The sequence below is a fragment of the Danio rerio genome, chromosome 2 (assembly GCF_052040795.2).
Source record: "Danio rerio strain M-AB ecotype USA chromosome 2, GRCz13ab, whole genome shotgun sequence".
Taxonomy (NCBI): Eukaryota; Metazoa; Chordata; class Actinopteri; order Cypriniformes; family Danionidae; genus Danio; species Danio rerio.
In genome coordinates, this window is record NC_141022.1 from 17015704 (window position 1) to 17043557 (window position 27854).

Below are 27854 nucleotides of genomic sequence, written 5' to 3' on the forward strand. Positions count from 1 at the left end.
GTAACAGATTTTAATTTTTTTCCTTATCAAATGTCAAGGACAGCTCCCACTGTGTGGTCGTCGCTTAGCTCTCTCTTTCCTGACTGTTCCTCCCGTTCTCCTTAAGACGGGTGTCTCTCCGGCCCAATCACTAGAATAAACAGGTGTTGCTTATTATTTTTGATTGGCCTGCTGATTAGCCGCCGGGCTCTGGGCATGCTCTACCCCTTTATTGGGTATTCGATCATGCTTACCTCTCCACAAGGCTCTACAATCAAAAACCCACCAAACCGGTTTTTGAGAAGTACCTTTTGGTTCGCCTGTCTTTTGGCGTGTGCAAGGAATACACATTCTCAGGCAGACGCAGAAGCGATCAGAAATCCTTCCAAAGTTTAATGGACATTTAAGTAAAACAGTTTATTTGAGTAATGTACGTTTGCTTTATGTTTCTGTAGGTTTTTGTGTGTACATGTTCCATGTGTTTAATCAAACTGTTATGGATAGTTATTGAGTAATAGCCCTCAGTGACAAATGAAATTACAGAATGTTTGTGAAATACTTCATGTTTGGTATTGATTGAAAGCTAGGAAAGTTTCAAATGCATTGGTTTATATGAAGAAACCATACTGTGAAAGGTGTCCATGTTATGAGACTTTATTTTAACAACTATGCTATCAAAGCAGCACAGACACAATTTGCCAACCCGGCCTTATAGAGGGCGAAATTGGGGTGTGACTCCACCCTGCACCTTCTCTAATTGGACAAGTATTGTGTAGACCCAGCCTCTACCAAAGCCTATAAAACTTTGAACTAGGAAATTTTACCGTCGTCTTTTGCCGGTCATCTTTGGCAGTCGTCACCGCCGTCGCTGCCCGGACGTCGCTCTTCTCGTGCTGTGGCCGTTACATCGCCTCACCGGAAGCCTCGTTAAATCACGGAGCAGACCGCGACCTTCACTTGCTGCCGGCTTGACCCCCGATCTGCTTGTGCAACAACGAGCCATCAGGTCAACACATCCAAACTCTGAAACTCATCATAACTACAGGAACCCAGGAAGGACTTCGAACGCCGCCTTGTCCAACATCTGTATCCCTAGCAACCGACTAAGGAAACCCTTCTTCACCAACAAGGGAATTCCATCACGTCACTGAAGTTGCTATGCTGACCAATCAGCTTCGCCAGGATTTCCCTTTGGACCAGTCGAGGAAACCAAAATTCCATCAGAACGCAAGTAGCACAAACAAGGTTTCTATCCATTGCTGAAACTGGTGTGAATAATGTTTAAGTAGTAAAGAATAGCGAAATTCTCTGCTTTTATGGTTTCTCTCAGGTTGCAATGCTAAGAACTTAGCAAAGGCTAGAAGTTGAATCCACTCAGTCAAAACTCTCCTCAAACTGCTTGTGCGTGTGTGTTTGTATGTATGTGCATTTGTTTGTTTTACGTAGATTAGTACTTTGTGTTATAGAGTAACAATAAACTTTTGTTTCGTTTTAAGATCAGTGTTGGTGTGTTGTGTGCTTTTTAAGTTAATGCCTCAGCTTCAGATACTGCTACTGTGGCCGATTCATTTGAGAGATTTATTTATTTATTTTTATATGCAAGTACTAATTAACTTCAGCAAAACTTGCACCTAATGTTTTGTTTTATTCATTTCGAGAGTTCCTATGTTTGTTGTAGGTGGGGCAGTAAATAGTGTGACACCGGGTGAATGTTAAAGCTTCCCTCTGTGTGCCCACGCTCAGTCGCGTGGTGCACGCAGATGGTGAAGCAGAGGTAATTTTCTGAAAAGCTGAAAACCTGTAACCATTGACTTCCACAGGAAGGAAATAAATACCAAGGAAGTCAATGCGGCTGTCCGTAGTGCCCAGCCACAATTCATGACACTTCGTATTCTGCCGCTCCGCGTAGCGCTATTTGTACATTTGATTAGTTTATTTTTGATAAAGTATGAATGCGTGTGTCTGGTGTGCATTAGTCTACTATCCCCTGTCATAAGCGCGCTGCGTCACCGTGCCGTCGGCACCTCTGGTACGCGACGCCATTCAGGCAGAGTTTGTTACAGCCAAGATTGGATTTAGATAATTTCTTCTTCTACTCCGGAGATTGATGCTGTGAGATGAAGTAGGTGAGTGATGAAAAGGCATCCCTGCGGGATAATGCGCATGTGTGTTTGATGTTCTAAGATGGAGAGCAGTTTGTGCTTAGCGTGATCTTTCTTCCAGAATATAATAGGGGACTAATTTGTCGATTTATTCAAGTAGCCTATTGATGCTTGAAATTCTGTCACTCCAAATTGATGCTTAATAATTCTATAGAGTGCTTAAGCCGAGGTTCTTCCGCGATGAGAATGCAAATATTAGAAAACCGGTCACTAAGTTTAGCCGGAGGATATTAGGGAGAGAGAAACGGGAAACTTCTAACCCTCCCTCCCTCACTCCCTACCTTTCTGATGTTCTGCTGCTAATGCACAAAGACACTTTATGGATATTCATGTTTGCACTCATTTGCCATAATGTAAATACTGTGACTATTACATTTAGTATATTTTTATCTTACATCTTATATTTTTAGTATTATGTGTATTGTTGGTTTTTATATATTTTAGTATTATGTCTTATATTTTAGTATTATGTCTATTGTTTGTTTTTCTCTCTTTTTATGTTGCTGCTGGTCTCTGTGAGTTACCAAACAAATTACGTTGTACAACTACAATGACAATAAAAGTTCTTTACTTTACTTTATTTAAAAACAATGGATAGTTTTTGATTTAAACTTTTAGGATCTAATTTGTGACTCTCCACTGAGTCCCAGAATATAATTTGGATGATGTTATTCCAATTTTAAGCTTCAACTCTTGCTGCCTAGCAGACAAAGAGATTTCAGAGCAAGGGATGGCATTTATCTATACTGCTGCTATCATGTCCCTGATAATCAAAGTGGTTTTGTCTAATTCTCAACCCCACCGGATAACGCATTCCGGTCTAACATTTTTGAGCATTTCCGACTCATTCTATCAATGTGTTTATATAGGGTGCGTCCAGCTTTCCCTCAACATTTCTAATAGGCAAAGAAGAATTGACTTACCACAGCAGCTGAAGATAGAATAGAAGATCCAAACCTCTTGGTTGATATAAATCCATTTTGTGCTGGAAAGACGTAACTCGCCTGAGTTGGGAGATCACGGAGATGGGTCACCATTTTGTAGGGTCCACCCAGTTGGCCCAATGCCGGTGTCCACTGGTGGATGAAGGTTCACTGCATGTTCGGTCTTTCCAGTGCACAATGTTGATTTATATTAAACTTAACTCATATCTGACTCCAATTTTAATATGAGATGGTTTAGAATATTAATATATTTATCCTCGTTTTATCTGACTCCAATCATAAAACATTAAGAAGATTATATCAATATGCAATTTAGATAAATGTTTGAACCTTTTGTCTTCACTAGTAACTATTACATCCGTTCATTCGGGTGCTCATGTCGCTCAGAGAAATCGCCTCGGCCGAAGGCGTCCCTCACGGTCACACTCCGGTCAGTCTTGAATATTAAACAGAGGTAAATTGACTAATACTTTAGATGGCCGCTACCAGCGCGCTCGTTCTAAAATACTTTAGTTAGTCCCGCTTAGATGTACACCTTTGAGTTAAGACAATCATCATTTCTAATTAGAGGTTAGGGCATTAATATAAATGTACCCGACTACTGGACTCTATAGTAACTTTGGTTTTCACCAAGCCCATGGTTTCCCATATGAACTTAATTTAGAATAATATTACCTTCAAACAAAGGTCGGGTACCCAATCTAGGTTAGTCGTGCAACACCTTGTTGACCTAGACGGAAGTTATCGCCCTTTCCACCTAAGTACACATGAATCAATAGCAAGAGTCAGCCGGATCGCTAAAACACAATTAGTGTGCCAATGCTCCATCTCAATTGGATTTTAGTCCGTCTACTGACCTGACGCAAGACGTGCGGAAACAAGGATACAGCGTAATCTACTTGAATTAATAATTACAGAGTGAGCAAAATATGGTCAAACATTACAATTTATTAGTCAGGTAAATGTATTATGCCAATTCAATCAGTCAATTCATAAATGATCAATACAAAACATCAAATTATCAAAGATAAATCCAAGATGAAAAAGATGCATTCCTGACTTTGAAATATACATAACATGGGGCAGACCCCATGTTATGGGCTGATCTGGTTAGGCAGAATCGCCCTGAGCTTTTCCCAGCCCTTACCTTAAATAATCCAAGAATCCCCTTAAGGAAGGGAGTGTGAATGTATAACAAAAGGCATTCACACTTAGTGTCACACCCCTCACAGTGGTTCAAAAGATGCCTGAAGTTATATATTTATTGTTCTGATTATGTCTATTTCTGAGAGGATGAGACCATTGTACCAATCGCACTGAGACATTTCAAATGATATCAAACATGATAGTTAAAGTCAGTTTGGTTAATTCTAGAACATTCAAACATTGAAATGACCATATGTGTGAGTTGGGGGGATGAAGCAGACTCAGATGCAAATGCAGCAGGAACTGGTTTTTCCCGCATTCCCCTTGCTGAGTTGTGAAGTTACCAGTCTCTGTTTTCAGCTCATGTTTTGAATTGTCAAAGATATCAGAATATTTGCAATATTTCAATTCTTACAGATAACCCCCATTTGATCCCGTGGGTCAGATATAAATGTGCCCATGGGGTCACTATGTATCCTTGTTGAGGTCGTTCAGGGGCAATTCAAGACAGTCTCTGCAGCATTATCAGTTGTAGGTCGTGTTCAGCAGGTAGCTAAACAGGTCCAGGCTCGTTTTCACCTCTTTTGATGAGCCTGACCCGAATGCACTGCTCATTCAGTCCATACAGGCCTTCATAGCTTCCACTGTGTCCTTCCCCTGACAAAAGTGTCCACGTCGTGTGGGCTTCTCATAGTCTGCTTCTTCTGATGAATCTGGTCACCTCCAGATATGCAGACATCGGCATGTGGGGGTCTACAGTGTGTATACACTGCCTTCTCCCGGACACCTAAATAGCAACTTGATGGCTCAGCGATTGAACAATTATGAACTTGTGTCATTCTGCATTGGAGAAAGTCATGAGGTTAAGCATAAAATATATGATCAAAACATAAAAGTCAGCAAGTGCGAGTTGTACAACTGGTCTCAGGTCTCTTTCAATCTGTTTAAATGGTCCAATCAAAAACAGATAAGTCTTTGTCACCACTGAGATAGGGTATAATGATAGGGAGAATATTAAATATTCTTGGTTTGGATTACTCAAGGTAAAGCTATCAAAAGGGCAGTGCAACTTATTAAAACAGTATAACAGGCAGTATGCATCATAAAACATATAATCATGACAATACATTCAAATAAATGACATTCATTTTCAAAATGAAAAAACGTGAAGATATTTGTCATACATGATAGTAATCACATTATTTAACCATAATTATGAAGGTATATCTATAATAATGTGTGTGTTTGTGTGTGTATGTTGTGTGGTGTGTGTGTGTGTGTGTGTGTGTGTGTGTGTGTGTTTGTGTGTGTGTGTGTTTATGTGTGTGTGTGTGTGTTTGTGTGTGTTTGTGTGTGTGTGTGGGGGGGGGGGCTTGAACACAATTGATGGTATTTGTCAAATTTAAAATGTCCTAGTGATTATTAGAAGTGTCCTCACTTCGGTTTAATTTAAATCACTTTAGCACTTATACCTGTTATTGGTGATAGATTGGAAAACCAGGGGCCCTCTGGTTTGTCAACCATCCTCATAACAGTCAGTGTATCTATCCTTAAATTTATCGGCAAGTTCGCCTCTATTGAAGTTTTATACCATCAATTTGTTGTCAAAGCCATGCAAATGTGTAATTTCTTTTCAGCTGACAGAGGGTGTCAGAGGGTGTTTGTTGTCTCGTCTGTCATCAGATTAATTATTCTGTTCTATGTGTGTGAGGCTAATGTGTTTTGTTTGTATAAACATGGACAAAAGATCTTAACTAAAGAGATTTGACTCCTGGGTCTTTGAAGACTAAGGTGTTATCTATGTGCCTGGGTTTACCTGTGGCTATGTGTCAGTGTAATGCTCCGAACAATGGTAATCAACTTTTATAATTGTGTTGCAAAATTTTAGTCCTGTTTAACAGGGAGCCAGCATAAGAATGTGAACATGAGGTGTGTTCCGGCTCAAATTGATTCCATATAATATCTTTTACGGAGCATGTTAAGGTGCAATGTTCAAAGCTGGATCCTGTAAAAAATGCATTTTCATGGTTAATTTAATTATCACACTCTATACTCCTGTTTGTAGTTCAAACTGCAGCTATACAGGGGATAGCAGAGTTTTCTACTTTTGGAGATCAAAGAAACAAATATCATGAATTTCAACATAGTTAATTCCATTTTCATACAGGACATGTGGTTTAACATGTGTATAGTATAAAAACAAATTTAAAAATGCCACCAGGATTCTTAACAATAGAGTCTTTTGCTATTGTTCTTGCAAGGATAATGCAGTGACGTTTATTTTTTGCCTCTAGGTAACCAGGCTTTTAGTCCCATTGCTATTAAACAATTTGGGAAGATTTTAACTATGAGATCTTTTTGTGTCTCTGTTTCATTTAACATGTAAATTTACATCTTTGTTGAAGAAAGATGTTTTGTGAAATCACATAGCCTCCTAGAATGCTGAATCCATTGATAAGATCAGCTGTGGATAATTGTTATTCTGATGACTGATCAAAGACTTTTTCAGAGGACTCACTGCAGGAGGTGAGGGATTTGCCTCACAGGGGTTCTTGCTTTGAGATGCAAGATGGGAGACTTTTGGCCTCAGGTTATGGCCTAACCTTTTGTCGCCCTCATTTGTATTTGTTTGATGTGGACCGGATCTTGAGTGTTCTTTGTTATTTGTCCGCCTAAGGTGAGAACAAAAGCAGAGAAGAACCATAGTTATTTTAGAATTTTCATCAGTTTCTAATTCAATCATGTGGAATTAATGTTAATGCATCATTTTGCAATATTAATTCTGGAAGCCACATGATGTTGCTGGTCAGATCTGTGAGTGTGTAACACCTGTTTACACAGTCTGCTGTATTCTAAGCATTATCTCCCAATTCCGCTGGGGACATTTTTCTGAATCAATCAATGATTTTTCATTAATTTCAGTTCACAATCTAATGGGCCGATACCCATAGTTCATCTTTTGCTCTCATTAACAGTCAGATCTGTTGGCAGAAATCATTTCACCCTTTTGGTGTTCTCTGCTTAACGGTTGTCATTTTATGGTGTGACTCACAGATTCTTAGATCTTTTGACCCATAAAAATTTTGGTAACTCTGAATGTTATCATATCCATCCCCCTTTCATTATGTTTTTTCTGGTGAGCTTAACTCTCTGATCAAATTTTAATTGTAGGTGGTGTTTTTTCAGCGAGGATTTTATTGGTTTACAATCAGTTATGCTATAGTAGTTCTGTCAGTGTTTTCATTAAGCATAAAGAAAGCGAACCTCCTCAAAGTGAATGTTTCATCTCTAGTCTTTAGTGCCATGATTGGCGATTATAATATAATGTACATTATTGTTTATTCCTAATGTAATTATATTATATTAAAATAGTATGTATTAAATATAATTATATCTGGTCTCTGGAGAGTGTTTTAGAACACAGTGCATTGTTTTATGCAATTACAGCAAACACATTCTGAGCATCTTATTATCACTGAGGTGAGACTTCTTTGCTCTCTGTCAGGCCATTTGAATATGAAAAGGTTTGAGCAATCAGGAGGTCTAAGGGCTTATTTAAAGCTAAAATCTTTTATATTTAGTCTATTTCGAGATTAAATTAAAGTATAGTGGATATTTTAGTTGATCAGCATCATATTTAAATTTATCCCCATTAAATTTAAATGGCAAATTTCTGATTTGTAAAAGCAGAGTTTTCATTAGAGCTTATTTGTCTTTTTTGCAATCAAATCATTCTGTTCTGCTCACCTTTATTTTTCACATGCAAATGCCTTTAAACAGACTGTTGTTATTAATCCAATTTAAAAGTTTACAATTGTTTTTAAATCTTAAACCATTTTTTCCTGTTTTCCTTTTTTTCCATTTTTCTCTTTTTTATAAAACAGTAGACCAGCGTGGTGTTCCCGAATCAAAAACCATGGTTTGACAGGAATGTGTGCTCTTTACTGAGAGTGAGGAACGCTGCCTACAGGTCAGGGGACAGGCATGCTTACAGAAATGCCCGAAAAGATCTAAAGAAAGGCATTAAAGCAGCCAAGTACAGATATCAGCAACGGCTGGAGGGACACTTTGAAAACAACAACCCTCGCAGCATGTGGAGGGGCATTAAAGCCCTAACAGACTATAAGAACAGCCCCTCATTGTCCAGCCATGATGCCTCGCTTCCTGACACCCTGAACGAGTTTTTCGCACGCTTTGACAGTGACTCCAACAGAATGGAAATCCAGACAGCACCATCACCCACAGAAGAGACGATACCCGTCTTCGAGTGTCACCAGGTGAGATCCACTTTAAGGAGGATCAATATCAATAAAGCAGCTGGTCCAGACAAGGTTTCAGGTCGCACACTTAAGTCTTGTGCTGACCAATTGGCGGGGGTGTTCACCAACATCTTCAATCTGTCTTTAAAACAGGCCATAGTCCCTATGTGCCTCAAATCAACAACCATTGTTCCAGTGCCCAAAAAGCAATCAGTGAAATGTCTGAACGACTATCGCCCAGTTGCTCTGACACCCATTATAATGAAGTGTTTTGAGAGACTTATTCTTTCACACATCAAAACAAACATCCCTACTGACCTGGACAGCCTACAGTTTGCTTACTGCAGGAACAGATCAACAGAGGATGCAATCTCAATCACACTCCACACCAGCCTTTCTCATCTGGAACATCCCAATACATATGTTAGGATGTTATTCGTAGATTTCAGCTCTGCATTTAATACCATTGTACCATACAAACTGGTAAACAAGCTGAAAAATTTAGGATTAACCCCTTCACTCTGTTCTTGGATTTTGGATTTTCTCACTAACAGACCACAGAATGTAAGAGTGGGCAACCACATCTCATCCACCATCACCATTAATACAGGAGCACCGCAGGGCTGTGTCCTCAGCCCAGTACTTTTCACCCTCTTCACACATGACTGCAAACCCATTCACCCTTCCAACACTATAGTGAAGTTTGCTGACGACACCACAATAATAGGACAAATCTCAGGTAACAACGAGTCTCAATACAGAGAGGACGTCCAACACCTAATCAACTGGTGTGTCAATAACGATCTGGTTCTGAACACCTCCAAAACAAAAGAGATCGTTGTTGACTACAGAAGAGCAAAAAGGACACCACCAACCCCCCTCCACATAAATGGCGAGGAAGTTGAGAGGGTAAACAACATCAAATTCCTAGGCCTACATCTGACAAAAGATCTCACATGGACCATTAACACCACCCACTTAGTGAAGAAAGCTCAACAGAGACTTTTCTTCTTAAGAAAACTCAAGAAAACAAAAGTACCGACCCAGCTCTTACTAAATTTCTACAGGAGCACGATAGAGAGCATCCTCTGTCACTGCATCACAGTGTGGTACACAAGCTGCACTGCGGAAAACCGGAGAGCTCTATCCCGGACTGTTAAGACTGCACAGAGGATCATAGGAATTAAACTCCCAAACCTCGATACAGTCTACGCTAGCCGCCTACAGAGGAGAGCTAACAACATCATTAAGGACCCTACTCATCCAGGACACAAACTTTTTGCACTACTCCCATCAGGGAAAAGATATAAAGCAATTAAGACTCGCACAAACAGGCTAAAGAGCAGCTTCTTCCCCAGAGCTGTAGCCTGTGCCACCCCTCCTCCTTGTACACATTAACAATCACCCCCCCCCCTCCCTCCCTCACTCCCTACCTTTCTGATGTTCTGCTGCTAATGCACAAAGACACTTTATGGATATTCATGTTTGCACTCATTTGCCATAATGTAAATACTGTGACTATTACATTTAGTATATTTTTATCTTACATCTTATATTTTTAGTATTATGTGTATTGTTGGTTTTTATATATTTTAGTATTATGTCTTATATTTTAGTATTATGTCTATTGTTTGTTTTTCTCTCTTTTTATGTTGCTGCTGGTCTCTGTGAGTTACCAAACAAATTTCGTTGTACAACTACAATGACAATAAAAGTTCTTTACTTTACTTTATTTAAAAACAATGGATAGTTTTTGATTTAAACTTTTAGGATCTAATTTGTGACTCTCCACTGAGTCCCAGAATATAATTTGGATGATGTTATTCCAATTTTAAGCTTCAACTCTTGCTGCCTAGCAGACAAAGAGATTTCAGAGCAAGGGATGGCATTTATCTATACTGCTGCTATCATGTCCCTGATAATCAAAGTGGTTTTGTCTAATTCTCAACCCCACCGGATAACGCATTCCGGTCTAACATTTTTGAGCATTTCCGACTCATTCTATCAATGTGTTTATATAGGGTGCGTCCAGCTTTCCCTCAACATTTCTAATAGGCAAAGAAGAATTGACTTACCACAGCAGCTGAAGATAGAATAGAAGATCCAAACCTCTTGGTTGATATAAATCCATTTTGTGCTGGAAAGACGTAACTCGCCTGAGTTGGGAGATCACGGAGATGGGTCACCATTTTGTAGGGTCCACCCAGTTGGCCCAATGCCGGTGTCCACTGGTGGATGAAGGTTCACTGCATGTTCGGTCTTTCCAGTGCACAATGTTGATTTATATTAAACTTAACTCATATCTGACTCCAATTTTAATATGAGATGGTTTAGAATATTAATATATTTATCCTCGTTTTATCTGACTCCAATCATAAAACATTAAGAAGATTATATCAATATGCAATTTAGATAAATGTTTGAACCTTTTGTCTTCACTAGTAACTATTACATCCGTTCATTCGGGTGCTCATGTCGCTCAGAGAAATCGCCTCGGCCGAAGGCGTCCCTCACGGTCACACTCCGGTCAGTCTTGAATATTAAACAGAGGTAAATTGACTAATACTTTAGATGGCCGCTACCAGCGCGCTCGTTCTAAAATACTTTAGTTAGTCCCGCTTAGATGTACACCTTTGAGTTAAGACAATCATCATTTCTAATTAGAGGTTAGGGCATTAATATAAATGTACCCGACTACTGGACTCTATAGTAACTTTGGTTTTCACCAAGCCCATGGTTTCCCATATGAACTTAATTTAGAATAATATTACCTTCAAACAAAGGTCGGGTACCCAATCTAGGTTAGTCGTGCAACACCTTGTTGACCTAGACGGAAGTTATCGCCCTTTCCACCTAAGTACACATGAATCAATAGCAAGAGTCAGCCGGATCGCTAAAACACAATTAGTGTGCCAATGCTCCATCTCAATTGGATTTTAGTCCGTCTACTGACCTGACGCAAGACGTGCGGAAACAAGGATACAGCGTAATCTACTTTAATTAATAATTACAGAGTGAGCAAAATATGGTCAAACATTACAATTTTTTAGTCAGGTAAATGTATTATGCCAATTCAATCAGTCAATTCATAAATGATCAATACAAAACATCAAATTATCAAAGATAAATCCAAGATGAAAAAGATGCATTCCTGACTTTGAAATATACATAACATGGGGCAGACCCCATGTTATGGGCTGATCTGGTTAGGCAGAATCGCCCTGAGCTTTTCCCAGCCCTTACCTTAAATAATCCAAGAATTCCCTCAAGGAAGGGGGTGTGAATGTATAACAAAAGGCATTCACACTTAGTGTCACACCCCTCACAGTGGTTCAAAAGATGCCTGAAGTTATATATTTATTGTTCTGATTATGTCTATTTCTGAGAGGATGAGACCATTGTACCAATCGCACTGAGACATTTCAAATGATATCAAACATGATAGTTAAAGTCAGTTTGGTTAATTCTAGAACATTCAAACATTGAAATGACCATATGTGTGAGTTGAGGGGATGAAGCAGACTCAGATGCAAATGCAGCAGGAACTGGTTTTTCCCGCATTCCCCTTGCTGAGTTGTGAAGTTACCAGTCTCTGTTTTCAGCTTATGTTTTGAATTGTCAAAGATATCAGAATATTTGCAATATTTCAATTCTTACACAGCCGTCTAGATTAGAGAGATTGCTTGGTTTATAAAGTGATAATTTAAAGCATATTCATTAGGCAGAATCATGCTGTTATGGGAAGGGAGCGCTGAGATCGGCTGTGATCCAGTAGACGAAACCTGGAAAGAGAAATTCAGAAAATTAGGTCAGTTTGCAAACGTAACTCAGTAAAAGCTTAAACGTGACAAAAGTCGACTAGTAATTTCTGTTTTTACTAGACTTAGCACTTGGCTGACGGCGTATGCGTCGCCGCAGTAGCTGCAAGTGTGTAAAAATGAGAGGGGAAAAAGCAGGGATACGCAAGGTAGAGAGGCAGGGTACGTAGCCTGTAGGTGGTGAGGATCGCTGGAAGAGGAGGACTGGAGTTTGCACTGGAATCGGGAGCTGCAGGCTGGAAGAGTTGAGGTGGAAGTCCCAAGAGTTGCTTTATTGTCCGGGAGATTAGTTTTATTCGTGTTTAGACTTAATGATTGCTGCAATATGTCCAAATCCAATATATTTTTTTAATCCTTTCCTTGATGCCCCGGGGAGGTGGAGTGATTGCGGGTATATTGTCTGTTGGGGATAGGGGGTGTGGCAGGAGCGTGTTAAGTCCTGGGGGGGAGGGGGGGGGGCGAAGACGTGGATTCGTAAGTCTTTTGGGTTTAATGCAGCGGCTTTGAATTGTGGTCCCGGCGTCTAGAAGTTTGGAGGAGTTCAGTGACAGTCGTTGTTGGATATGAGTGACCATGATGATGCTGGAGAAGTTACGTAGCGGAGCTGGGGAATGCATTGTGATCTGGCTGGAGTGGATAGGCCTACGGCCTCTTGTTGGAGCCTCGGTCTCGAGCTGACTTTCATGCTGGGCTGGGTGTTGTTAAGACAGGGCTGGTGTTTCAGGGAGCGCTGAGCTTTCTTTCTTGTCTATGGCTGCGCTGATGCTGTTGTGATCTCCACCGCCGTCGCTGTTGTTGTTGTTTTTGTCATTTTTGTAGTTGCTGACGATGGTTGTAATGGTGGTGTGGTATTGTAGTTGGAGAATAGTAGGAGATGTGGAGAATCCGGTTTGTCCGTGAGTAACTTTTGAAGGAGCTAGAGCGGACCTATCGTTTGCTTCTTCGAAAAACGAAGATAAGGGAGTAATATCTTGCTAGGCTACTTATAGTGAGTTAGGATAAATCGGATTGGCTAATGTAACCCAGGTTACTAGTGGGTAGTATACAGCAATAGAGCAAATAGAAATATGAGGAAAAAAACATTGGCAGAATACTCGATTAAATAATATACATTAAAATTATTTACTTATATAAATAATTTATAATAGAGTATTATACAGCATTCAAGGGAATAGTGCTTTAGAATGACATCATCGTGCCTTACACTATAGCAGCAGATCAGCTTTCCAAACAATAACAAATCTCGCTTGTCTGTTAGCTTGTGTTTACCGTTGCTATGGTGATTCAGTGTTCGCAAGGGAAAGCAGAGATGTAAGTTGTTATATTAATAACAGAAATATAACTATTAGATTTACATCTTTTAATGTTTTAATGCGTATTAACTGTAAAAATTGACTATTAATAAGATGCTGACATGATTTCAATCATATATTTTTAATGAAGGATTGAGAGAAGAAAAAACAAGATTTGTCTCTGAGAGTGAAATCTGCACATGAGTGCCACCTGGAGTTTTCCTGTTTGTTTCATTTTGATTTTGAATGATTTCCTTGGTGAGTTCGTGTTTTTATTATTTATTATTGTATTCATTATAACATGATTTAAACTAGTGTCGAAAAATGTGTTTCATTAGTTAACCATTTGTTTGGTCTAGTAAAAACAAAGTATTATACAGAGTATTATACAAGTGATTGTGTAAAGTTTAAGTGAGAAAGTTTAAGTAAAATGCTGTCATTTGTAAAAAGAAAATGCCAAATAGGAGAGAGAAATAGGAAAAACACAGAAATTCAGCAGAGAGAAGCATATACATGGTTATTTACTGTTGCTGTTTATTTAGAAATGTGTTAAACTAAGATAATGCATACATTGTAAAATGCTAATGGTTTCTTTGGCCTTGTGTTTTCAAGGCCAGGTTTTTTTTTTCTTTTCCTTGGTTTTGTTCGTTTGTGCATCTTCTTCTGATTTTTCATCGGTGAGATGTTCTATTGACGTCAGTTGCTGGATGTGATCTGCTCTGGATTCGAATTAATTGAAGTTTGAACTCTTTTCTGGATTTGGATTGTCTCAACTTCCATCGGTGCGTGTCTAATTGTGGAGTTGGACTGGCGAGCCTCCCATTGAGTGGATTCTTTGGATACACCTGTTGAAAAGATACAAAGTAAAACCTATTCAGCGTCATGGTAGGAGTGTAAATTTACAACACACTCACAAGTGCAACATCCTGGATCTCTGGAACTGAATTTGCAACCTAGTTGTTTTGCAAAAGAATCTTTTTGAAAGTTTATCACCTTTACTGGACTTTTGGAACATTTTGAAATGTTTTAAGTGAATGTTTTATTTTCATTTTATTTTATTTGTACATTGTTTCTTTAGAGTGTTCATTCGTTGCAATTTTTGAATCTTTATAGAGAGAGGTTTACTGGTTAAAGAAGGGAAATCTTGATTATATGTTAAATAATAATACAATTTTAATATTGTATTATTAACTTACACTTACAAACCTTTAATATAGTATTGTTATTAGTATATTAATATTATATTATTGTTATAATAGTAACCAAAATATAATATTAGCCCTTAACAATAGAAAAACAGAAAAAAAACCCATAATATTAACTTACCTTATTAGTGATATAGCCATAAAACCCTGTGAAGAAAGAGAAGTGTTATTAGAGAGTGTAAATAAGACTGAGGTCATTAGATAGGTGTGAAAAAAAAACCTAGAATTTGTTTTATTTATTTATTTATTTTTATTTATTTATTTTTATTTATTTATTTATTTTATATTTCTGTGAACATTTTACAATACAATCTTTTAATATTCTTACCTCTGTGTCAGAGTCCTTCACTGTTGTTGTATCTTCTCTCTCTTTGGAGGAATTTAGACTTCTGAGCATCTGGTCCATTGATTAAAAGCTTATAATACATTTGTGTATCGAGGGTTACACTAACTAATGAGTGTAGATAGGTGGCCAGCTGCAGTCAATTATATCACATGCTCCTCTCGAAATTAGTTTAAAAACTTCACCTAGCTTACCCAATTCACCTGTACCGCATGTCTTTAGACTGTGGGGGAAACCGGAGCACCCGGAGGATACCCACGCGAAGGCAGGGAGAACATGCAAACTCCACACAGAAACGCCAACTGAGCCGAGGTTGGAACCAGCAACCCAGCGACCTTCTTGCTGTGAGGCGACAGCACTACCTGCTGCGCCACTGCCTTCCCCCATTTTTATATTGAAATTTTTAATTCTTGTGGCCTACAAAATTTATTCAATTTTATTATTATTTGTTTAATACTTGAGCAAGCAATACAGGTTTATGATTGTTTATTTCGTCCTTGTTATTTGTTATGTTATATTCAGCAGCCGGATATGGCAGCGATCTCTTGCCTTGTGTAGGGTTCTTTAATAGGCGGCTGCTGTCCCGAGCAAAAAGCGTTTGGGGGAGTTCTCGAGACCTATCTGAGATCTGACTCCCCTCTTGCCCTGCAACAGAAGGGAGCCCCGGGCTCGAGGATCTCACAAGTTCAGGGCTCTCTCCTGGGACAGCATGCCAAACAAGCTCCATAATCAATCATCAGCTAAGGGCCAACTCTTCAAACATTGAAAATATTTTCATAACTGAAAAAAAATTATATTTTTATAATTATATTTTGTTCTCTCTCTTTTCTTTTCTCACACGGAGACATAGTCATCACTCCACTTCATTTTGATTCATAATCACTGAAAAACAACACTTAGCTGCTTCACTATATAGGTTGATAACACCACAAAGATCTGGATCAGTCTCTACATCAGCAAGCCAGCATGTCACCGACTGCAAACCCCACTGCTCGCGGAGAAGATGTGGAAACCTGGCTGAGACATCACGAATGGCCTAATTCACAAGGCAATTGAACTTTTATTACTTTTAGCAATATTCATGATTCTGAAGAGACTCTTGACACAGGACTCACAACCATCCAGAGCTAACCAAATTCATCTGTCTTCTGAGTGGCGCCTTCACAGCCCAGCTCAAGCTCAGCGACAAAAACCTCATCCATCTTCAGAAGGAGCTGACGTGTGCACAAAGCCGCATCAACAAGCTGGAAGCGAAAGGCCAAGATGACTTCAAGCATCAAACCAACTTCTCATTTCAACTTCTCATCAATTAGAAATTATCAGACTCTTGACCATTTTTGAGTAGTTTCTACTCTAAGTGGTCCTGCAATTCTTGGCTCTCTGTCAGCTTGCTAGGGTTAGCCAGATGTCACTGTCACGTTTTGTGTGACAGTTCATTATTTTGGTATGTGTTTCTAAGTATGTGTGTTTCTCTCTCTGTGTTTGTGTGGGACTCGCGTGCCTGTCAGTGGGTGTTTGTTTTCGTGTCATCAGCTGAGCAGTCACATGATCATTGTTACCGGAACTATTGCATGTCACCACTCGGCTGTTTGATCCACTCTGTTGACGAGTGTCATGAACTTTCTATCGGCGCTGCCGACCCAGATCCCTACTGTTTATTCCTGATAGACTGTGTACTTCCAGCCACTCACCATTTTCTCTGTCTATTTTTCTGTGATCTTCATTAAAACACTTTCACTTGCAATTGGGTTCCACGTCCTGATTATTGAGCGTCACAGAACAAACTCCCCAACATGGACCCAGTAAGTGCCGCGGAAATTCAGGAGGTGCTTTCACGCAGTGTCGCCAGGATGGATCATCAAGACCAACAGATGAAAATGACCAGCCAAGCCATCCAAGCACTGGTCAATCAAGTTTCGGAGCTGACTACACAAGTCCAACGACTCAGCTCGGGTCTCAGTGCCGGATCCTCCTTACCAGCTCGCTCCGTCGACCCACCAGCCAGCCCGTTGGTCAACGAAACTCCCTGAACCACCGAACCACGACTACCTCCACCACAGCCTTATGCAGGTGAACCCCATTTATGTAGAGCCTTTATTGCCAAATGTTCACTTTACATATCTCTTCAACCATCATCTTTTCCCACCGAAGAGAGCAAGGTGGCGTTTTAATTAATCTATTGACTGGCAAGGCGGCATTATGGGGAACCACGTCGTGGGAGAAGAAACTTCCCTGCTGTCTGTCTTTTAAGTCTTTTTCAGAGGAGCTCAAGACGGTGTTTGATCTGGCTGCTTCGGGGAGGGAGGCATCCAGACGTCTCGTGGAGCTTCGCCAGGAGGATCACAGTGTGGCAGATTACTCCATCGATTTCCGCACCCTGGCGGCTGAGTGTGGCTTGAACAGTGAAGCCCAGTGGGATATGTTCTTTCACAGACTCGCGGACCACATAAAAGATGAAATTTATGCATTGGAGCTGCCCAAGACGTTGGACGATCTCATCAGTCTGGCTATAAGGCTGGACAACTGTCTGCAGGGCAGAGGCGCTCACAAGGAGTTCCGTCCTCAGGCCTGCTTTCCAGAGGCTACAACCCCCGATCCGGAACCTGAGCCCATGCAGGTGGGAAGATTTCGCCTCTCGTCGGAGGAGAGACGCCATCGTCGCACAGGGGGATTGTGCATGTACTGTGGGGTTGGTGGTCATTATGCAGCCATATGTCCAGTCCAGAACAAACCATCCACTGGTAAGAGTTTTTTGGTGGGCGAAATATTGACTGGGACAGAAACTTCAGGTTCCACTTTTCTACCCATTAAATTGGAGGTTAACTCGAACTTTCATTCCTGTGATGCGCTCATCGATTCAGGAGCTGAAGGGAGTTTTATCGATGCGGATCTAGTTAATAAGTTAAAATTCCTTGTTTTCCTCTTTCTTCACCCATAGCTGTTCACGCACTTAGTGGACTACCTCTTCCTACTATCACGCACATCACGGCCCCTATTAGACTTATTACTTCAGGAAATCATACTGAAACTATTTCCTTTTTTCTCACTAAGACTGTTATGTCAAGGCGGAGAAATGCGTTTTTCATGCACAGTCGGTTCAGTTCTTGGGACATATCGTGTCAGTCGAGGGGATGCGCATGGATCCAGAGAAGATTCAGGCTGTGGTAGATTGGCCAACCCCGGATTCCCGTAAGGCCCTGCAGAGGTTTCTGGGTTTTGCCCATTTCTACCGGCGTTTTATTAACAATTTCAGCCAGCTCACCACACCTCTGACTTCCTTGACCTCCTCCAAAACACCGTTCAGGTGGTCCAGTGCAGCCGAGGCTGCCTTTTCCAAACTAAAAGGCTGCTTCGTTTCAGCCCTGATCCTCATTGCCCCTGACCTTTCCCGGCAGTTTGTGCTGGAGGTCAATGCAGCGGAGGTTGGGGTCGGAGCCATCCTGTCCCAGCATTCCACCTCGGATGGCAAGGTCCATCCTTGCGCATATTTTTCTCATTGATTATCTCCTGCAGAAAGAAATCACGACATTGATATTCGAGAGTTGTTGGCCGTCAAGCTTGCTTTGGAGGAGTGGCATCACTGGTTAGAAGGCTCGGGGGTGCCTTTTATCATCTGGACCGGTCATAAAAATTTTGAATATATTAGATCTGCTAAAAGATTGAACTCCAGGCAGGCTCGGTGGGCATTATTTTTCGGACGGTTTAATTTTACCATCTCGTACAGACCAGGTTCCAAAAACATCAAACCTGATGCGTTATCACGTCTTTTCGATCCTTCGGATCGCAAGTCATCTCCTGATCCTGTACTTCCTCAGAACATCGTCGTAGCAAACATATCTTGGGAGATCGAGTCTAGGGTCCGTGCAGCCCTGGATTGGGTAACGCCCCCGATCGGATGTCCACCGAGTTGTTTGTTCGTGCCAGAGGGATTACGGTCCGACGTTGTCTGGTGGGGTCATTCCTCCAAGGTAGCTTGTCACCCAGGGGTGAGTCATACATTATTTGTTATCAAACAATGATTTTGGTGGCCAGCTGTGGCTCGCGATGTGCATGATTTTGTTTTGGCTTGCTCTGTCTGTGCGTTTTCCAAGTCTTCCAATCGCCCACCTGCTGGACTCCTCCAACTGCTGTCAGTGCCTTCGAGGCCCTGGTCACACATTTTGCTAGATTTTGTTATGGGTCTTCCATCCTCTAACGGTAACACGGTTGTTTTGATCGAGGTGGACCGGTTCTCGAAGGCTGCTCATTTTATCTCTCTGCCCAAATTACCATCAGCCAGAGAGACAGCGGTTGCTGTCATTGATCATGTCTTTCGCATTCATGGCCTCCCGACGGATGTGGTCTCTGACGGGGGCCTCAGTTTGTCTCTAAATTTTGGAGAGAATTCTGCCGTTTATTGGGGGCCACTGTTAGTCTTTCTTTTGGTTTTCATCCCCAGAGTAACGGTCAGACCGAGAGAGCCAACCAGGATCTTGAGCGCACATTGCGATCTTTGGTCTCGCAGAATCCATCCTCTTGGAGCCAACAACTTTCGTGGGTGGAGTACGCACATAATACCTTACCAGTGTCTGCCACGGGCCTTTCTCCATTTCAGTGTAGTCTAGGTTACCAGCCACCAGTTTTTCCTAGTCTGGAATCCGAAGTTGCGGTTCCCTCCGTTCACGCCTTTGTCCAGAGGTGCCGCCGCACTTGGAATAGGGCCAGAAAGACCCTCCTCCAAGTGGGGAGGCGCACCAAGGCTAAAGCCGATCGCCACCGGTCTAAGCCTCCCGTTTACGTTGTCGGTCAAAAAGTATGGCTTTCTACTAAAAACATTCCGCTCCGCACCGTCTGTTATAAGTTACCTCCTAAATTTATCGACCCTTTTATTGTCACTAAAATCATTAATCCTGTGGCAATCCGCCTCAGATTACCTCCAGCATACAGGAGAATTCATCCCGTGTTCCATGTATCCAAAGTAAAGCCCGTTTTTCATACGGCAATTAATCCGCACACACCAGTAACCCCCCCTCCCCGCCGCGTCTAGTAGATGGGGAGACTGCTTATTCGGTTAAGCGCATTCTGGACTCTAGACGGAGGGGACGAGGATTTCAGTACTTTCTGGACTGGGAAGGTTACGGTCCGGTGGAGAGAAGTTGGGTTCCGGCCGGGGACATATTGGACCACTCTCTTTTCGATGATTACAATCGCCAGGTAGGCTCGTCTGGGGACGCCAGGAGGCGTCCGTAGGGAAGAGGGTAATGTCTCGGTTGTGGATCTATCTGCTCTTTATTTGAAGTGTCTGCGTTGTGTGACAGTTCATTATTATGGTATGTGTTTCTAAGTATGTATGCTTCTCTCTCTGTGTTTGTGTGGAACTCGCCTGCCTGTCAGTGAGTGTTTGTTTTCGTGTCACCAGCTGAGCGGTCACATGATCATTGTTACCGGAACTATTGCGTGTCACCGCTCGGCTGTTAATCAGCGCGCTACAAGTGTAGCGCATTATTGTGCTTATAAATATTCAGCGTTCCTGTCTCACTTTGTCAGTTCTTGTCAGGATCCTCTCGCTGATTCTCGCTGGTGGTGAGTGGCTCGGTTGCTTCCTCGTTGCACTCTCTGATGCTTCCGGTTCCTTCGATGATGACTGTTTGATTCACTCTGTTGACGAGTGTCATGAACTTTCTATCGGCGCTGCCGACCCAGATCGCTACTGTTTATTCCTGCTAATAGACTGTGTACTTCCAGCCACTCACCATTTTCTCTGTCTATTTTTCTGTGATCTTCATTAAAACACTTTCACTTGCAATTGGGTTCCACGTCCTGATTATTGAGCGTCACAGTCACAGGTTTATGTCATGTCAGCAACTGTTTTGAAACCAAAGTTCTCTCTCCATAGATGCAACTTATGCAAAAGGACTAAGTGTTTACATATATTTTCAGGATAGGATAATAACTTGATAATATGTTACTCACTCTAGCTACCGACACATTTAGCTTCATACAAGTATTTAACATGTATAATCAGTGCTTTACATATTCAGTTATTCTACACAATCATTCTTCAGCATAGCCTTCTCCTAGTGTTGCTCCTGTGCAGAAATACTCATCTTACACAGACACATCACTGTATTTTTAACACACGCTGGCATGTTTGCTGCAAACACTCCATGGTTTCAGGCCTCCTTCATATGTGGAAATAAATCAGATATAGATTGGATATGTGACAATGCGACTGTCATGTAAACAGGCAGATTGAGTTTATTGAGGCATTCCGTTCCTTACATCATTAAACTTGCGACAATGTGCTGCTTCTCCGCGGTTTAATGACATAGAAGGAAGCGGTAAACAACATCAGAGGAAACACAGAGGAGGAAAGTGGTCTGTCGCCACATTTTGCTCCCACCAGACCTGGGATCTCTCTCGTACCCACAAATTCCTCTGAAGGGTGGAGGAAAAAGCATTTAAAGCATTTAATCATTAAAGCATTTAAACCCTAAGAGCAAGCTGCAATGATGGCCCTTTCCCACCTCTGCCTCAAAATCATTTTAACGTGTTGTAACTTTTGCTTTTGCTACACATAGAACAACTTTATTCTCTCCAACACCAGTACGCACACAGGCAAAGGCTACATCTTCCAACCACACACACACGTTTGTTTTTGTGAAAAATGGGGACATTACATAGGTTTCCATTCATTTTATACTTTCCAAACCGTATATTGTATTGCCCTTACCCCACCCCACCTCTAAACCCAACCATCACAGGAGACTGTGTGCAGCTTTACTCTCTGATTAAACTCATTCTGTAGGATTTGTAAGCATTTTGAGAAATGAAGATGTCACTAATGTCCTCATATTTCACATTCCAGTTTAGGGCGGCTTAGAAGGGACACCTTAACAATGTCTCTCGCTCTGCCATCTAGTCTGCTCATTATGAGATCACAAACTTCTGATTGTGTTTTACACTCAATTCTGGTTAAATAGCAACTCATCATATCCTCCCACTCATGGATGGTAAACGAATCCCTTTTATAGCCCCTGAAGAATGGTGGAGGTGCAGTGTCTTTCTGAACTATCGCTTTCAGAGTGGAAGCATCAATACACTGAATGGGTTGTTCTGACTCAAGACGATTAGGCTGCGCTGGGCTGCTGCACAAGATTAAGTCTGGATGAAATACTTCCTATTTTCCTTCCTATTCTTACACCTATTTTCTGAGCCAGATATAAAAGCTTTAGCTATAGTTCTACACTAGTATGGGTAACTGCAGCCTGGAGAAATGGGCGTGGCACAAGGTAGGGGCGTGGCAAAAGGCTTTTTATTGGTCAGGTTTTTTTTTCGGTCAAATGTTTTGGCCAATCAGCAATCACCAAACGCTTGCACAATAGCGTGGGTAAAGACGTGATGTTGACTGCTGTAAACAGACGTGTATTAAGATTTACGATTTAAACAGGTTGGTAATATGTTTAGGTGTCTGTTTTGTGTGAATATTTTGAGAGCCTTACACATGATACACACTCATCTGCAAAGTCACAAACCTCGCATAGTTAATCACGAACGTAAGTACTAGTTATTTTGCGCTATGCATTTTAATATAATTTGTTTGGGTCATATGTGATGACGTGAACAGCAATCTCTCATAGAAATCTGACACATGCCAATGTGTACGTGCAAATTAGCCTTATATATAACATTCATGTTTATTTTACATCTAACACTTGTCATTTATGAATATGCATTTAGAAATATAACAAATATGTTTACTTAGAGAAAAAAAGTCCACTAAAATCATAGTATAAAATATAGGCTAGCTAGGAACATGCATGTACATATTTATAATTCCAATGGTTGAAAACATAAGTGGACTTTTTTGCAACATTTCACAATATTTGTTGCATATATAATTTTATGCAAGTAAAATTCAAATATGAATTTGTATGTCAAGTAATTTCATATTTTACATCTATGCATAAGGGATGTTACTTTTTTGTTACATTTGAAACTTCTTATTTTAAACATGCTTTTATTTAAATGATTTTAATACATGACTTTTTTTATGATGATTCTTGCAGATTTATAATTTATATTTTATATTTGTTTACATGTTTATATACATTTTATAACATTACCCAGGACATTCCAATGTAGTGTTTCTCCAATAACTGTAAAGTCTTTGCTCATGGTAAGTTTTACAATGTACAATGACAACTGCATAATTTTAGAACTAAACATCTTTTACTTTTAGCCTTGTACATTGCTCCTGAGGTTGGGTTTGACTATTCTGAGGTGAGTCTTTGCTTAACACTTTGTTAGCCAGTATAAAAGAAGAATTTTTTTATCTTTTTAGTAATTGTCTTTTTATTTAAAACAGGCTATATGACTTGCATAAGGAGATTGTGGTGTGGGTTCTGGCTTGAAGACTCAGGGTAAATAAAAAATCTTTTCATACAATTAAAGTGATGTCAGTTAGCACTTTGCAATTAATTTTTGTCTTCCCTCAAGTTCTCCTTAAGAACGAAAAAGACCCAGAAATGTATAGAGCTTATCTTGGGCATCTGTACTCTCAGTTCAATGCAAATATAGCAAGTTAACAAGTTGGTTATTTATATATATATATATATATATATATATATATATATATATATATATATATATATATATATATATATATATATATATACACACACACACACTGGCCACTTTATTAAGTACACCTTACTACAGAGGTGTCAAGGTCATTTCTTGCAGGACCGCAGCTCTGCACAGTTTTGCTCCAACCCTAATCTAACACATCTGATCCAAATAATCAAGGTGATCAAGACTTTTTTGAATGCCTCAATTATTTAGATTAGATTTGTTTGATTACAGTTGGAGCAAAACTGTGCAGAGCTGCGGTACTCCAAGTATTGACTTTGACACCTAGGCCTTACTAGAACGGAGTTGGACCCCATTTGCCTTCAGAACTGCCATAATTCTTCGTGGCATAGATTCAACAAGGTACTGGAAAATTTCTTAGAGATTTTGGTCTATATATACATGATAGCATTACGCAAGTTTCTGCAGAATCTCCTGTTCCACCACATCCCAAAGGTGCTCTATTGGATTGAGATCTGACTATATCATATCTGATCAAATCACCCCAATTTATCCTCCTTACATGGGCTGCCTGTTAAGTTTCGTATTGAATTTAAAATATTACTTCTCACCTATAAAGCTCTAAATAATCTAGCTCCTGTTTATCTAACCAACCTTCTGTCTCGCTACAATCCAGCTCGCTATTTAAGATCTCAAAACTCCGGGCTTCTGGTAGTACCTAGAATAGAAAAGTCGAGTAAAGGAGGTAGAGCCTTCTCCTTTATGGCTCCTAAACTCTGGAATAGCCTTCCTGATAATGTCCGAGGCTCTGACACACTCTCTCAGTTCAAAACTAGATTAAAGACCTATCTGTTTAGTAAAGCATACACTCAATGCATCACTTAGCGGGTTTCCACACAAGTTTCTACATCTTGTTTATATACACTATGATCAGCAGCTACGCTAATTATTCTCTTCTCCATTTCCACCTGGGGATACTCATCCCGAGGTCCTCAGATTATGCAGAGTCCCTGATTGGACCCAAGACCAGCGACGAGATGATCCCAAGGTGTCCATATACAGGACCTGGCCGTATCCTGAGCTGCTGCTGCGCTGTTGGTCATAGGGGAGTGGAGAGTACGAGACTGATTCCAGTGACGCTCCAGGGACAGACGAGTCTTCGCTGAGGCCAGCTTCCAGCCCACTGCTGAGACTGCAGCTTTGCACAAGACTTTTGGCCAGCGGAGAAATTAAAATGGTCATGCCGAACTGAGTCTGGTTCTCTCAAGGTTTTCTTTCTTCACCCTCCTATCTGTAAAGTTTTTTCCCCTCTCCGCTGTCATCACTGGCTTGCATGGTTCAGGATCTGAAAAGCTACTCATCAATGAATTTGCTCTTCAGTGTTTGAACTCTCAGTAATGATTTCAAACCACACTGAACTTAGCTAAACTGAACTGAACTTAAACACTAAAAACTGAACTACCCTGATCCAGTTACCATGACCATTTATGTGAAGCTGCTTTGACACAATCTACATTGTAAAAGCGCTGTACAAATAAAGCTGATTTGAATATATATATATATATATATATATATATATATATATATATATATATATATATATATATATATATATATAACTGTATGTGACCATTATGATATTTAAAATGTCTCAAACACTGCTTTTCAATTTACAACTACCAATGTAGCAGAAATCACTTTTTAAACTAAATTTTCCACTAGATGGCAGCACAATACCATTTATTGTGGATTGCTGCAATTGTAGGCTTGTTTTTTGTTCTTAGAGTTTAAAGAAAATGAAATTGCTGTGCAATCAAATTTACTACTTATTTAATCAAACTTACAACCTAATTAATATACACATTATACTTTCCCAGTTATGGAATTACATTCCATCATAGTTGTGCTTTAGTGTCATCCTAAATGATGGGACTTAAATAGCACAAGTGTCATAAAGGCTCTTAAATGCTTAAAACCTGACAATCAGCTTGTGTTTGTAATTATCAAATATATGTGTATGTGTATATACATACACATTTCATTTTATATTTAAAAAATATGTATACATGCATTTTCCTTCAGCTATGGGTCCAAGAGGAGGTCTTAGTGATGTATGTTTAAATTTATTTTATTTTTTCAATTTATTTTATAGTTTTTTTTTTTTTTTCATTTTTACATTCGTCATTTATTATTTTGTGTGTGTGTGTGTGTGTGTGTGTGTGTGTGTGTGTGTTTCGTCTTTAATTCAGCTACCATCAAACCTGTTCTGAAAGGTTCTTTTAGATGTTTATGATGAAGGGGATGGAGCATTCCTCACACTGTTACTTGGTCAAATATATAGTAGAGTTCAAGCTCTCCAGATGTGAATCCTGTGGTTGGCTCTACAAAAACACCATTGGATACTGTGGCAATGGGAGGAAAAGGGATGTACAGAGCATTCAGACAAGAGTTTAATGGCTTCTGCTCTATGCACTGCTACTACACGATGAATGGATGGATTTGTACTTAATGGATTGTCGTGAACTGACGGATGTATGAATTTTTAGTCAGTGGAAGGCATGTTTTTTAAGAGATTGTTTTATTTGTTTTTTGATAATTAAACTGAAATGTTTAATGAACTTGTGTCTGTGTTCTAATTAAACTGATTAATATCACTTAACATAAGTTTATTAATGAGTTAACTTTGTTATAAATCTGTGATATTTGAACAATATATATTTACCCGACATAAAATGTATTTTTTTTTTATCTTTTTAATTTAAATTATTTTAGGCAATAATTTCAGTGCCACAGTTGGGAAACAACTAAGTCACAATTTAAAATAGTATTAAATAAAATGCTTTTTTAAGTAGTGCATTTATAATAGCCAGTAAAAAGAACCAAAACATATCATTTGACTAATGATATTTAAGCATTTGTATCCTTAAGAATGCTAATTTACCAATTATTTTAATGAAACTTGTGATTACATTTAATTCATTCTTTATTCTTAACACCAGCAGCATAAAGTAGAATGATCCACCCTTAAGCTAAACAAGCAGCTTAAGTAATATGTTATTCTAATTGGCCAACGCATTTGACCGGAAATAAAACCTTTGAACAATGAAAAACCTTTTGCCACGCCCCTACCGGAAAAAAACTTTCGACCAATGAAAAACCTTTTGCCACTGTTTCGGTCAGTGTCTTTTTGTGTTCTTCTTTTTTTTATTAACCCTCCTTTGTTTTTCTTGGTTTTTGATACGAGTTCCAGCTCTCCGTTGGTGGACGCACCTTTTTCCCATGTCGGAATTAATTGGAGAGGGGATAAAGATGCCAACGAGGAGGCGAAAGGGAGACACAACTTTAGTGGACCAGCTAGCATTTGATTTTGTGATTTTTTTCTTGTCTTTTTTTTTTGTTTCTTTCTGGGGATTTATTATTTCATTCATTTGTTGTGGGGTAAGCATTTGTTATTGTTATTATTGGGTTTTCTGGTAAAATAAATTCATTTAAAAACGATTATTATGTTTACTAAGTTTCTCTTTTTATGTTGCTTTCTCTCTGTTTAAAACAAGCTATTATTTTTGAGAGAGGTTGTAACACCATGCCCCTACCTTTTACCACGCCCATTTCTCCAGGCTGCAGTTACCCCCTACTCGTTCTACCAGGAAGACTTAGATGTCACGTCATTCATAATAATGATCTCGTCAGCCTATAACAACCGAGCAAGCTATGTATATAAGCTCATCTAAACAATCTGTTTCGCTGTATTCAGGTGATGTTGCAAAAGTTTCGGTCACGGTACGAAAGTTTGGACTGCCAACATTGTTTATATCTCACAAGTTTGTTCATTTCTCTGTCCGTGTTCACGTAACAGCTCAAAGTTGAAGGTTAAACAGCTTAGTCATATCACTACATTTTTGCTATTGATTGATTTCGCCATTACACTTTCATTACTCGCCAATCGTACGTTTAAATGCCCTTGCATACGGTTAACGTTACTAGCTTTTAGCACTTCTAACGTTAGCTCCTACTCAAAAAAAAAAATGTACTTTTTGTAATTATGAATTTAACAATGCTGAAATCGAACAGTATTAAAATGCAAACTTCTACGTTGCCTTTTAAACAACCTAGAGCTGGTTACAAGAATGATCAT

The 27854-nt window shown here is 39.8% G+C and overlaps 2 long non-coding RNA genes across 3 annotated transcripts; both read left to right on the forward strand.

Moving 5' to 3' along the window:
- The first annotated feature begins 13584 nt into the window (after positions 1 to 13584).
- LOC137496092 (uncharacterized) lies at positions 13585 to 14635 on the forward strand. Its single transcript, XR_015478335.1, has 3 exons — positions 13585 to 13619; positions 13752 to 13858; positions 14213 to 14635. It is a non-coding gene; the product is annotated as an uncharacterized LOC137496092 (long non-coding RNA).
- Positions 14636 to 22481: 7846 nt separating this feature from the next.
- Positions 22482 to 25284, forward strand: LOC147846256 (uncharacterized). Of its 2 annotated transcripts, none has more exons than XR_015478330.2 (4): positions 22482 to 22577; positions 23370 to 23410; positions 23496 to 23550; positions 23993 to 25284. It is a non-coding gene; the product is annotated as an uncharacterized LOC147846256 (long non-coding RNA). The 2 variants fall into 2 exon arrangements; XR_015478331.2 differs by having other exon boundaries at positions 22489 to 22683.
- The last annotated feature ends 2570 nt before the right edge of the window (positions 25285 to 27854 follow it).